Genomic DNA, 13,124 nt, shown 5'->3' on the forward strand with positions numbered 1-13,124 from the left:
TTGATTTGTGTAGGAGCAGAGCAGCCACATCAGGAGCGCCCGGAAGCTGGTCCCGAAGTGCCATCTGCTTCGACTACGCCGCCAAGGGAGGGGTTCCCGGTAAGGGAGCGCTCTCCGGCAAGGGAGAACTCTCCGGCAAGGGGCATCACCGTCGATCCTGTGGCGGCCGAGACTGCAACTGCAGATCTTGGCATAGGTAATTCACTTGTCCAAACACTTTCCCTTGGGTTCTTCTTCTTCTGATTTTCTTCTCTTGGATTTTTGATTGATTTTTCTCCCTTCTTCGTTCTTCAGACCCATCTGCTGCTGAGCCAATGGAGACAGAGGGCACCGGCGAGGAAGGGGCCGATGCAGATGAGACCGCCGGCGAGGAGGCCGCCAAGGCTGCCGCCGCAGAAGCCGGCGAGGGGTCGGGCGATCGCACTGACGACCCTGAGGCCGCAGGAGTGCTAGGCGCTGCGCCGACCGCCGATCCCTCTGCCGCTGCTGCGGGGCCGGGCTCCGAGGAGCCCCAGCCCGGCGCCTACTTGAAGGCCGGTGATGATATCTTCATCAAGCTACCCTGGGCATCGAGCTCCAGGGCGCCGGTTGAGGGGGAAAATTTCGATGGGCAGTTGCTCGCCTCTGCTGGACTATCGTTGGTCGACGCGCCCAGCAGCAGCAGTGGCGAGCCTGAGGAGGAGCAGCTGCTGCGGAAGCTGCTGTCACTCTACCGCGCCCGGCAAGCCAAGCTGGCTTCCCGGGAAGCGCTTGTCGCGAAGGCGGGAGTTGACATGGAGAAGTGCGCGGAGGAGCTCCGGGGCCAAAATCAAGAAGCTCTCCGGACCCTGGCATAGGAGCGGGAGCGACTCGACGAGGAGCGCACGGCCTTCCTTCTTGAGACGGTTGAAGCTGAGGAGGAGCAAAAGCTGGCCGCCGAGAAGCAGTCTGCGTGAGAACGAGAATTGGTGCAGCGGAAGGCCAACCTCGACAGCTACGAGGAGGAGCTCGCCAAGCGCGAGCAAGCACTTGGCGAGGCGCTCAAGGAAGCAAAGAACGCTGCCGCGATCGCAGAGGCCGCCAAGAAAGAGCTGGAGGAGAAGGTGGCGTAGCTGGAGGCCAATATCGGGAAGAGCGGCGAGGAGCTTGCCGCGCTCAAGCCTGAGCGTGAGAAGGATGCTGCCGCCCACGGTGAGCTGCAAGGTCTTCTCGCTGAGAGGGGCAAGGATCTCAGCGCCGCCAAGGATTCCAATGCAGACTTGGAGCTGAAGCTGGCCACGCTGACGCAGACACTGGAGGCCGCCAAGGAGCGGGAGAAAACCTTGTCGGAGAAGGTCAAAGCTGACAAGGCGCTGCTGGAGAGCATCGCAGTTACCCAGAACTCGTTCAGAGACACTGTGGAGCACTGGACCGAGGGTCTGGTGAATATTGCCGCAGTCATCAATGAGGAGCTGGCGCAGCTGGGAATGGAGGACTTTGGGTATCCTTCCGACGAGAATCTCCAACCCAGCGCCAAGCTCAGCTTGTTCTTCAAGGGCGTGGCGACGGCACTCCAGCGGCTCCGGGAGAGGATCCCAAAGCAGCTGGACGACGAGTCGCGCAAAATCTGCGCCGGGGTTCTCCAGAAGGTACTGATGAAGGTGGCCTTCCGCAATCCAGGCCTCAGCTTCACCAACGTCCTCAGGTCCTTGCCGCCAGACGCCGATCGGGACGCACTCAAGGCCCTTGTCGCACCCATTGTGGACAAGGTGAGCGAGATCAAGAGGGTCGAGGGCAGACGCATAGACTAGCCCGCCCATTTCTTCTTTTCCCTTGTCGCTGCTAATCACATTATGAAAACAGTCTGTTAGAGTTGCGACAAGTTATCTTGTAATATAACTTTATTTCTGTTATCAATTTCTATGTTATTTCCTCTACTAGATTCCTTCCTTTGTATGTTTTTACCCTATGCTTCTAGGGAATTCGTCGGCGCAGGCGCCCGAGCCACGAGCGCTGAGTGCGGAACTTCAGCAGCCTGCTGGCAGCGCTGCTTCCGACAAGAAACCTTGTCGCGACTAGATGCCTCACACTTAAGTTGTTGAGCGGACTCGAAACAAAGTAAGGGCACAACTAGCCACAAGTTGGTTCCTCCGCGCATAGGTTTTCCATACAAAGCAGGGTCGTTCGAGGAAGATAACTCAAAAAATTTAAAAATTGATTGCTCAAACTTTGGCAACTTAGCTTTTCTGTCGTTTGCTTCCCGGCAAGGCAAAACTTTGCTTGAACGATGCCTGGTCCATACCACAATCTTGTCCTTCCCCCCCGGCAAACTTGTGTGCGAGGGTACCTTCTTTTCCTTTATTGAAAAGGAAGAAAGAAGAGAAAATAATAATATGGAGCCCTTCGGCTCGTTATTGCTTACCGGATGTAGGTGCTGCACAAAGTGTCAGATAAAGCATGCAAGAAAGAAACTAATGCATGAAATGGACAAGTTGTGCGGAGCACATGGGATTTTACTTATGCACGGGATCTGCACCCTGCTTTGTACAAAGGATTACATGCAACAGCGCCAAGACTTGTACAAAAGGTGGTTGCCGGAACGGGGTTCCGGCAACCGCGCCCTACGGGAAAAACTTGCGAAGATGTTCTATGTTCCAGGAGTTGCTCACCGGAATGCCATCTTCGGTCTCAAGGCAGACAGCGCCGGGCCTTGTGACTCGTTTCACCCGATAAGGGCCTTCCCACTTCGGTGTCAACTTGTTGGAATTCTTAGCGGACTGAACGCGCCGAAGAACAAGGTCGCCTTCCTCGAAGCTTCTGGCTTTAACTTTGCGGCTATGGTAGCGGCGCAAAGCTTGCTGGTATCGAGCAGCTCATACAGCAGCCTGAAGATGATCTTCCTCAAGGAGCAGCGCCGTCTTGTCGCAGCTGCTCTTGCTCAAGCTCATCAGAAGCGAGCACTCGAGGCGATCCGTATACGAGTTCCGTGGGGAGAACTGCCTCTGCTCCATAGACTAGAGTGAAAGGTGTCTGGCCAGTGGCTCGATTTGGCGTCGTTCTTATCGACCAAAGAACCACCGGCAGCTCCTCGATCCAGTTTCTTCCGCACTTGCGCAGCCTGTCGAAAGTTCTGGTCTTGAGCCCGCGCAGCACTTCAGCATTTTCCCTCTCTACTTGACTGTTGCTTCTCGGATGAGCAACGAAAGCGAAGCAGACCTTGGCGCCAAGGTCTTGGACGTACTGCATGAAGGTGCGGCTCGTGAATTGCGTGCCGTTGTCGGTGATGATCCTGTTAGGGATCCCGAAACGGCAAACAATTGACCTGAAGAACTTGACTGCTGACTGTGCTGTCACCTTCCTCACTGGCTGCACTTCCGGCCACGTTGTGAACTTGTCGATTGCGACGTACAAGTACTCAAAGCCCCTGACAGCTCGGGGGAAAGGGCCGAGGATATCGAGCCCCCAGACCGAAAATGGCCATGATAAAGGGATCGTCTGGAGAGCTTGAGCTGGCTGGTGTATCTGTTTGGAGTGGAACTAGCACACTTCACACTTGGTTACTTGTGCAGTTGCATCCTGGAGGGCTGTCGGCCAAAAGAAACCTTGCCAGAAAGCTTTGCCGGCAAGTGCTCTTGCGCCAATGTGGTGGCCACATATGCCTCCATGTATCTCTGCCAAGAGCTTTTGTCCATCTTCCCGGCAAATACACTTCAATTTCACACCTTGAGTCTTCTTCTGTACAGTATGCTAACGACAAACTGGTACATACTTGACTGCCGGGCTACTTTTTCCGCTTCTTTTTGCTCTTCGGGAAGTTCTCCTGTCTGAAGGAAATGGACAATCTGCTGTGCCCATGCTGGAGCTTGTGGCTCGACAACAAGGACTAAAGGCACATCTGCTGCTGCGGGAACATCCGCTTCTACAGCAAGGACATGCGGCCCTGCCGGAGCTTGATGTTCCCCGGCAAGCTTGCCGGAGCAAAACTTGTCGGGAGCGTCTGCTTCAACGAAACAAACCAGAAGGCTTTCCGGAGCAGACTGCCCCTCAGCATCCTTGGTGTTGATCTTGGGGACTTTCTTGGCGGCGGCTTCGGGGAGCTCTGCCGGAAAGTAGTCACCAGAAACCAACTTCCTCTTCTTGCTTGGTCCAGTTGATGGTGTTACGGATGGTTGAGTCAACTTGAGCACAAAGATCCCTGGTTCCACAGGTAACTTTAGTGCGGCGCACTTTGACAGGCCATCAGCAATGTCATTCTGAGCTCTTGGGATATGCTCCATCTGTAGGCCGTCAAAGTGCTCTTCTAGCTTCCTCACTTCATCAACATATGCTTCCATCAATGGACTCTGGTAGTTCTTGTTCACTTGGCGGACGACAAGCTGTGAGTCACCCCTGACAATGAGCTTCTTGATCCCAAGGTCTGCTGCGATTCTGAGACCGGCAAGCAATCCTTCATACTCTGTAGTATTGTTGGTTGCTTGCTCCTTGGGAAAGTGCATCTGGACTACGTACTTGAGGTGCTCTCCGGTGGGCGCGACAAGCAGCACGCCCGCACCGGCGCCTTGCAGCGAGAAAGCACCATCAAAGTACACCAGCCACCCTCTACTTGCCTCTTTGACGGGGATGCTCATCTCTGGAATTTCTTCATCTGGGGTTGGCGTCCATTCTGCTATGAACTCTGCCAATGCCCTGCTTTGGATGGTTGAAGTGCTCTCAAATTTGAGGCCAAAGCTTGACAGTTCCAGCGCCCACTCGACTATCCTGCCTGTTGCTTCTGGATTTTGCAGTATCCTCTTCAGCGGAAAGCGAGTGACGACTGTGATCTCATGTGCTTGGAAGTAATGGCGCAGCTTTCTCGAGGCCATGAGGAGGCCGAAAAGCAACTTCTGCACACCAGAGTACCTTGATCTAGCCCCCTGTAGAAGGGAACTGACAAAGTAAACTAGACGCTGCACCATTCTCTTCTGCATCTTATCATGCTCCTGCGCAGATCCATCTTTGTCGGGATCAGAGCTTGTTGGCGAAGCCCCCTGTTTGTCGCTGGATGCATCTGCCGTTGTTGCTGGCTCATCATCTGCCTCCCTCTCCGCCACTAACGCAGCACTAACCACTTGATTGGTTGCCGCTATATACAGCAGAAACTTCTCTTGTGGCTTAGGTACGACAAGTATTGGAGTGGAGGACAGGTATCTCTTCAAGTCCTGCAGCGCAGCCCCCCCCCCCTCCGGAGTCCATTTCATTGGACCTGCCTTTTTCAAAATTTTGAAAAATGGCAGGGCGCGCTCAGCAGATCTAGAGATAAACCTGCTGAGAGCAGCCACGCAACCGGCAAGCCTTCGTACATCCTTGACGCGCTTTGGTGCTTCGATCTGCTCAATGGCCTTGATCTTGTCGGGATTGGCTTCAATTCCCCGCTGACACACGAAGAACCCGAGAAGCTTGCCAGAAGGAACTCCAAACACGCACTTCTCGGGGTTAAGCTTGAGGTTGATCTTGCACAGATTTGCAAATGTCTCGTCTAAATCTTGAATCAGGGTCGCCCTGTTCTTGCTCTTGACCACTATGTCATCCATGTAGGCTTCCACATTTCTGTGCATCTGCGGCTCAAAAGCGTGGTGGACTACCCTTGCGAATGTTGAACCAGCATTCTTCAAACCGAAAGGCATCCGTATGAAGTAGTACGTGCCACACGGGGTGATAAATGCGGTTTTCCCTTCATCCTCTTCTGCCATGAAGATCTGATGGTATCCTGAGTATGCATCAAGAAATGAAAGAAAATCACAATCGGCTGTGGAGTCAACAATCTGGTCAATGCACGGCAAGGGAAATGCGTCTTTGGGACAAGCTTTATTAACATCAGTAAAGTCAATACAAAGCCTCCATTTCCCATTAGCCTTGCGCACGACAACGGGATTGGCCAACCACGTGGGATGGAGCACTCCTCTGACAAGGCCTGCTGCTTCCAACTTCTTGATTTCTTCTGCAATGAATTCTTGGTGCTCCACTGCCTGTTTCCTGACTTTCTGCTTGATGGGCCGCACATGAGGACAGACGGCAAGGTGGTGCTCAATTACTTTCCTGGGAACACCGGGGATATCAGACGGTTGCCATGCAAACACGTCAACATTCGCCCGCAGGAAACCAACGAGCGCGCTTTCCTTTTTGGGGTCAAGAGTGGCGCTGATGGTGAAGGTACCACCAGCGCCGTCCTCCTTGGCGGACACCTTCTTGGTCTCAGGTGGAGCTGTCATTGCCTTCTTACACTTGTCGGTGGAGCTCGATGGTGCGTCCTCGACGGTAGCGCAGCACTCCGAAGAGGTGCGCTTGCCGGAGTGGGCATCAGAACTCTTGCCGGACTTGGTCTTCTTCTTCCCCCCGGGAGCTTCAGCGGCAAGTGTCTTGCGTTCTGCTGCAGCTGCTGCTTCCCGGTAGATCTTGTCGGCACAGATAAGAGCATCTTTCTTGTCGCCAGGGATAGAGATGACACTTATCGGGCCTGGCATTTTCAGTACGTTGTACGCATAGTGAGAGGCTGCCATGAACTTGGCGAGTGCCGGACGGCCAAGGATTCCATTGGAAGGTAATGGAAAGTCAGCAACGTCAAACATGACCCTCTTAGTCCTGAAGTTCAGCTCGCTGCCAAATGTTACCTGCAACATGATCTTTCCCTTCGGCTTGCTTCTTCCCGGGTTGATTCCTTGAAATGTACCGGTCTCTTCGAGCTCGCTGTCAGGGATCTGGAGTTTCTGGAGCACCGCGGAGGAGATCAGGTTCAAGCTGGCCCCGCCGTCAACTAGCATCTTGGTGACCTTGAGGTTGCGGATTGTTGGTGAAACCAACATCGGCAAGCATCCGACCGCAGTTATGCGATCAGGGTGGTCCTCAATATCAAAGATGATAGGCGTGCTGGACCATTTCAGAGGCTTGCGTGACTCGACGGGTGGTTCTGCTGCATTAACTTCCCGCACCCACTGCTTGAGCTGGCGGTGCGAGGTGTGCAGAAAAGCACCACCGTCAACGCACATGACCTCTGTGGCTTTCTGGAACTCTTGCTCATCAGTCTCCTCATCATCCATGTCTTCATCGTCGTCGTCATCTTCATCCTTGTCACGGCCGCGAGGAGGTCTGTCTTCTTGCCGCTGCTTGGCCTTGCCACGGCGTCCTCCTCGGCCGGGACGTTTCTTGCCGGATCCCCCAGCACCTTCCTGGGCCTTCTCCTTGTCGCGCCGCTCATCTTCAGCTTTCTGTTGCTCAACAAGCTGCTCGACTTTCTTACAGTTCTGGAGATCATGGCCCTTGGTGCGGTGGATCTTGCAATACTACTTGTTGGTGCCGTCCTGCTTGTCGGCGATCGCCACCTCCACGGCAACCTCCTTGCCGGAGTCACCAGCTTTGGCTTCCTTGGCGCCACCACCGTTGCCGGACTGCTCAACAACTAGCACCTCTTTGCCTTTCCTCCTTTGGTTGTTCCGCCGCCGGTTTTTCCTTGCCGGGGCAGCATCTTCACTGTCAGATCCTCCCGCTCCTACATTCTCTCCGGGGAGTCTCCTCCCTTCCTCAGCACGTGCACACTTGTCGGCCAGTGCATATAACTCACCGACGTCCCTGATCTTGCACATCGCCATTTCCTCCCGCATCCTGCGGTTTCGCACGTTCTGATGGAACGAGCTGATCACCGCGGCAGGGTGGACGTTTGGGATGTTGTGCTGCACACTGCTGAATCTCTGAATGTACTTGCATAGGGGCTCTCCTTCCTTCTTGGCGAGCAGATGAAGATCACTCTCCTGGCCATGAGGCTTGTGTCCGCCTGTGAAGGCGCCGACAAACTAATGGCACAGATCAGCCCAAGAGGATATGGAGTTGTCCAGCAAGTGCATGAGCCAGGACCTGACGTTGGGCTTGAGTACCAGCGGGAAGTAGTTTGCAAGGATCTTGTCATCCCGTCCCCCGGCAGCCTTCACCGCGATGGTGTAGATGCTGAGGAACTCTGACGGATCCGTCTTGCTGTCGTACTTCTCCGGTACGTCTGGCTTGAAGTTCTTTGTGCTGGGCCACTGGACTTGCCGCAGCTCACGAGTGAATGCAGGGCAACCTACCGCGTACGGCAGATCGCCTGGTTCCCCTGGCACATGCATGTCAACAGAGGGCCCAGCGTGCTTGTCGGATTGACGTCGCGCTTCTCTTCGGCGCTCTATGCGAGTTCGAGCGTCTTCTTGTTGTCGATCATGAAGAACTTGGCGCTGATCGTGACGAGCTCGTGGATCCGAAGATGCGGTGGAGTCGCTGTCGAGGTGGATCCGGTGAGTCGGCGATCTTGGCCTTCGGGGTGGTCATTGCACGGTAGTTGCACCTCCACCCGTTTCGTCGCCACCGGCTCGCGCCCGGCAACCCTGCCACGACGGCGACGCGCTCGGCCGCCGTGCAGTGTCGCCGTTGGCGTAGCCGATGAGACTCTAAATGGTGGCCCTCCATTCGTCGATCTTGTCCGACATCGGAGGGTAATCTAGGAGAAGTTGAGCTCGCGCCAAAGCTTCTGCTGGAGTGGTGGGTGGCAGTGGCGGACGGCGCGAGGAGCGGGACGTGCTCGGACTTCTAACTATGTTAGAAGGAGCAGTATCCCGTCCAGGCGACCGTGCCCCGCTCGTGCCAGCACGCTGGCGTGCATGCTGGTCTTGAGCGCCCCGAGATCCACCAGCTTGGTCTTGGCCTATCATGCGTATGGCACTGCAAGTGCCATGATGCTGTCCATTCTTCCGCCGGCGTCCATTCCACCACCCGTTTGCTCCAACGGTGGCGAAAGTGACGTGGACGGAGCGGCTGCCGCCGAAGTCTTCTTCTTTGGTGGCATGTTGATGAAGGGAATGAAGATCTAGCTCGTGTGAACGCCTGATCAGGTTCACACAATCTCGACGCCCCCTACCTGGCGCGCCAAAGATGTCGGGGAAACTGATCCACGAACACCTATGGGGCCGGCGGATCGGGCCCCTTTCGGTTCGGCGAGGGGCGGAGATCGCACGAAGAGCAGATCGAGGCAAAGCACACGAGCAGTTTACCTAGCTTCGGAGCTCTCCAGAGAGATAACACTCCTACTGCTGCTTGTCTGGTTCTATTATGTTCTTGCTCCCGAGAGCTAAGTGTTTCCTGGCTCACCAATGAATCGAACCCCCTCTACGTTGCGCATGGGCCTTCTTTTATATGCTCAAGGGGTCACCGATAGGTGGCAACGCAGAGAAGGGTACAAATGTAAAAAGTGGGGTGGTTGGTACAGTTACTTGTACAGTGCACCCTACCTAACCCTGACGGCAGGGGACAAGGGCATTAAATGACCGTCTGAGTCGCCCAAACAATGCAGAAAAGGACCATTAGGGGCGCCACCGTTCGCCACGATGGCGATCTTGTCAGCTTCGCATGCCACTGCGCACCGCTGGCTGCACAGCCTCCTGCCACGCGCGCCTGGAGAGGCCCCCAGAGCGACACGTTGGTGGATGCGCTGGAGCGTGGGCACAGAGTGGCCGCCTGCCGCGGCAAGCGCCTTGTCGCTGTTGTTATCTTGTCGGGTCTGGAAGCTTGTCGCTCACCGGGCCTCGAGGTATCTTGGTTGGTCTTCCCGGCAAGCTCCTCTTGCCGGGGCCTTGTTGCCTTGCCGGAGCGCGTGGCGCGTCGCGGCAAGTTCCTGGGAGTGCCTTGGTTGGCCTTCCCGGCAAGCTCCTCTTGCCGGGGCCTTGTCTCCTGAGCTTAAATACTTTGTTCTTGAATGGCTCCAAGGGAACCACGGAGGATCTTGGCGTTCGCCCGGCAAGCCTTTCCGCGGGGTGCTGCAACTGCCTGTGCACAAGTTCGGGGTACTAGGGTACCCCTATTCTAGTACACCGACAGGGGTGGAGGGAGTCGTCGATGGTGAGCTTTGCGGCGGAGGAGGCCTCGGGAGCAGAGAGGTTTTGGGGCTGCGGTGGTTCCCGATCAAAATCGAGCAGGGGAAGGGTTGACGGGAAGAAGAGAGAGTTCCTGGTAGAGAGAGTGTAACACCCACGATGCGGCTATATCTCCCACGTGTCGGAGCACGACTTAGAGGCATAACCGCATGGTGGTTTTGTCGCAAGAAGGGTCATCTTCACACAATCCCATGTAATGAACAAGAATGGGATAAAGAGAGTTGGCTTACAATCGCCACTTCACACAATACATAAATTAAGATCATACATCATTCAAATACACTCATAGACCGGCTACGGTCAAGTTCAAATGAAAAGAAGACAACCCCAAATGCTAGATCCCCGATCGTCCCGACTGGGCTCCTCTACTGATCATATGGAAACGATACATTTTAACGACCAAGGGCCTCATCAAATTCCCACTTCAACTCATTTGCGCCATCTGCGCTGGTATCCTCGGCACCTGCATTTGTTTTGGTAGAATCTGTGAGCCACGGGGACTCAGCAATCTCACACCCGCGAGATCAAGACTATTTAAGTTCATAGGTAGGAAAAGGTGTAATATGGTGGAGCTGCGGCAAGCACTAAACATATATGGTGCCTAACATACGCAAGTGAGAGCGAGAAGAGAAGCAACGCGTCGGTCGAGAAGCTAGAAGCGATCAAGAAGTGATCCTGAAACTATTTACGTCAAGCATAACACAAACCGTGTTCACTTCCCGGACTCCGCCGAGAAGAGACCATCACGGCTACACACACGGTTGATGCATTTTAAAGAGGTCAAGTGTCAAGTTATCTACAACCGGACATTAAAAAATTCCCGTCTGCCTCATAACCGCGGGCACGGCTTTCGAAAGATTATATACCCTGCAGGGGTGTCCCAACTCAGCCCATCACAAGCTCTCACGGTCAACGAAGGAATAGACCTTCTCCCGGGAAGACCCGATCAGTCTCGGAATCCCGGTTCGCAAAACATTTTGACAATGGTAAAACAAGTCCAGCAAGACCACCCGACTGTGCCGACAAATCCCGATAGGAGCTGCACATATCTCGTTCTCAGGGCACAAATGGATGAGCAGTCCGTACAACTAAAACCAGCCCTCAAGTTTCCCCGAGGTGGCGCTGCAAAGGGCTCTAGTTTGGACCAACACTCAGAGGAGCACTAGCCCGGGGGGGGGGGGTAATAAAGATGACCCTTGGGCTCGCGAAAACCCAAGGGAAAGGGCTTAGGTGGCAAATGGTAAAACCAAAGTTGGGCCTTGCTGGAGGAGTTTTATTCAAAGCGAACTGTTAAGGGGGTCCCATAAATCACCCAACCGTGTAAGGAACGCAAAATCAAGGAACATAACACCGGTATCACGGAAACTAGGGCGGCAAGAGTGGAACAAGACACCAGGCATAAGGCCGAGCCTTCCACCCTTTACCAAGTATATAAGGTGCATTAATTTAAACAGTAGATATTGTGATATCCCAAAGTAACAATGTTCCGACCAGGAACAAACTTCATCTTCACCTGCAACTAACAACGCTATAAGAGGGGCTGAGCAAAAGCGGTGACATAGCCAATCAACGGTTGCTAGGACAGGTTGGTTAGAGGTTTAACATGGCAATAGGTAGGCATGGTAAACAAAGGCATGCAGGGCTAACATAGCGAAAGAGCGAGTACTAGCAAGCAAAGATAGAAGTGATATCGAAGGTATGATCATCTTGCCTGCAAGGTTCTCAGAGTTGTCGAAGGCTGGATCCTCGTTAGCGTACTCAACAGGTTCCTCGTGCACGTACTCGTCTCCCGGCTTTACCCAAAGCAAGAATACAAGCAAGGAACCACAATAAATCACGGTGCAATGCACAAACAACATGATGCAATACATGTCATGATATGCGAGATGTGATATGCAATGCATATGCGTGCTTCGGAAGGAAAGATGATGAACAAGGCATCAACTTGGCAAACCAAGTAGGCCGTTGGAAAGATGAGATCATTTCGGATGAAATCGATATAAAGATCATCGGATTCGGATGCACGGTTTGCAAATGGAACGCAAGACAAGTATGCCACAAAGCTGCGTTTAACAGCACGATGCTACTTAGCATGCAACAAGAAACTATGCTACAGCACCCCAACATAAAAACAAAGCAGATGGAGATCATCTACAGGAGATGCTTTACAAAAGAGGAACACTGAGCTACGGCTAATTCACACCATAACAGGTTCAAACAAGCATGGAGAAAGTGCAAAAAATTATCAGGTTGGACATGGCATAAACAGCAGCACGAAGCAATGTTTAGAGCAAGTTATCAACATGCTACAGGAACTTATACTAGCAAACTAAGGCATGGCATGAATCTACTCAAAGCATAGATCAAAAGTCCCTTACTGACCATAAGCCAAAAAGGATCAGAAAATATGATGGCACCCACGTAAACATAGCAACTTTCGTTAACAGATTTCAGCAAACAAAGCATGGCATTGAAATAATTATGAAGGCACCTTCGTGAGCTCGATGCACTCACTACAGAGCACCTCATGATAAACTAAGCATACATACATCAAGAAGACATGTCATAGAAGCTATACATGGCAAGAAACAACATCATAGCATATCCGGACCAACTACAACTACCTCGGCCAAATTGAATAACATATAAACAATCTGCCAGGAAACATTTTGAAGCAAAAGTAGAGCACGAAAATGACATGCTAGACTACTCCATAATTGCAACCAGGACCATGGATGGATAGAGCAAAACCATGTTTTCAAAACACCCTTACTGAAGTATCTAAAATTATGCATGGATCTCTCTGTAGCTACATGTTTACATGGCATCAAAATTACAGCAGAACAGGGACTAAAAACAGCGTTAACACGAAGCCTAGTTTGCATGCTTGTGCTAGTCACCACATTGGTCACAAAAATACATGGTAAGCACCTCTGTAAAGAAGACATAGCCTAGTTCAAAACACATTTAGGGATCAAGTTCATAGGATGCACACATCAATCATGGCAAAAATGACAAAAGAGCTCGTGCTGATAAGAATTTGAAACTAACGATATGAAGCCCTCTTCCAACAGCATTTAGGGCATCAAGATGACCTCAAATGTAAATGATGCAATGCAATGAAATGATGTACTCTTCGAGACGAACAATTTGACATATTACACGCACGTAACGGAGCTACGGGTGCGAAGATGTGATGCGATGAACATGCATCAATATTATCACAGAAAAAATGAC

Source organism: Triticum dicoccoides, chromosome 7B (genome assembly GCF_002162155.2).
Source record: "Triticum dicoccoides isolate Atlit2015 ecotype Zavitan chromosome 7B, WEW_v2.0, whole genome shotgun sequence".
NCBI lineage: Eukaryota > Viridiplantae > Streptophyta > Magnoliopsida > Poales > Poaceae > Triticum > Triticum dicoccoides.